The following is a 251-nucleotide window of genomic DNA, read 5'->3' as shown; positions in this document are numbered from 1 at the left end:
CACAGCACGCCATAAGCAATCCAGGAGGTTCCTGGAATGTGTTGATGACAACTTCCTTCTCCAAGTGATAGAGGAGCCAACGAGGAGAGGTGCTATGCTGGACCTTGTTCTCACCAACAAGGAGGGGCTGGTGGGCAACATGAAGGTCAAGGGCAGCCTTGGCTGCAGTGACCATGAAATGGTGGAGTTCAAGATCCTTAGGGCAGCAAGGAGGGTGCACAGCAAGCTCGCTGCCGTGGACTTCAGGAGAG

The sequence above is a fragment of the Haliaeetus leucocephalus genome, unplaced genomic scaffold (genome assembly GCF_000737465.1).
Source record: "Haliaeetus leucocephalus isolate CR32 unplaced genomic scaffold, Haliaeetus_leucocephalus-4.0 Scaffold198, whole genome shotgun sequence".
In the NCBI taxonomy this organism is placed as follows: Eukaryota; Metazoa; Chordata; class Aves; order Accipitriformes; family Accipitridae; genus Haliaeetus; species Haliaeetus leucocephalus.
This window is presented reverse-complemented; position numbering follows the sequence as displayed.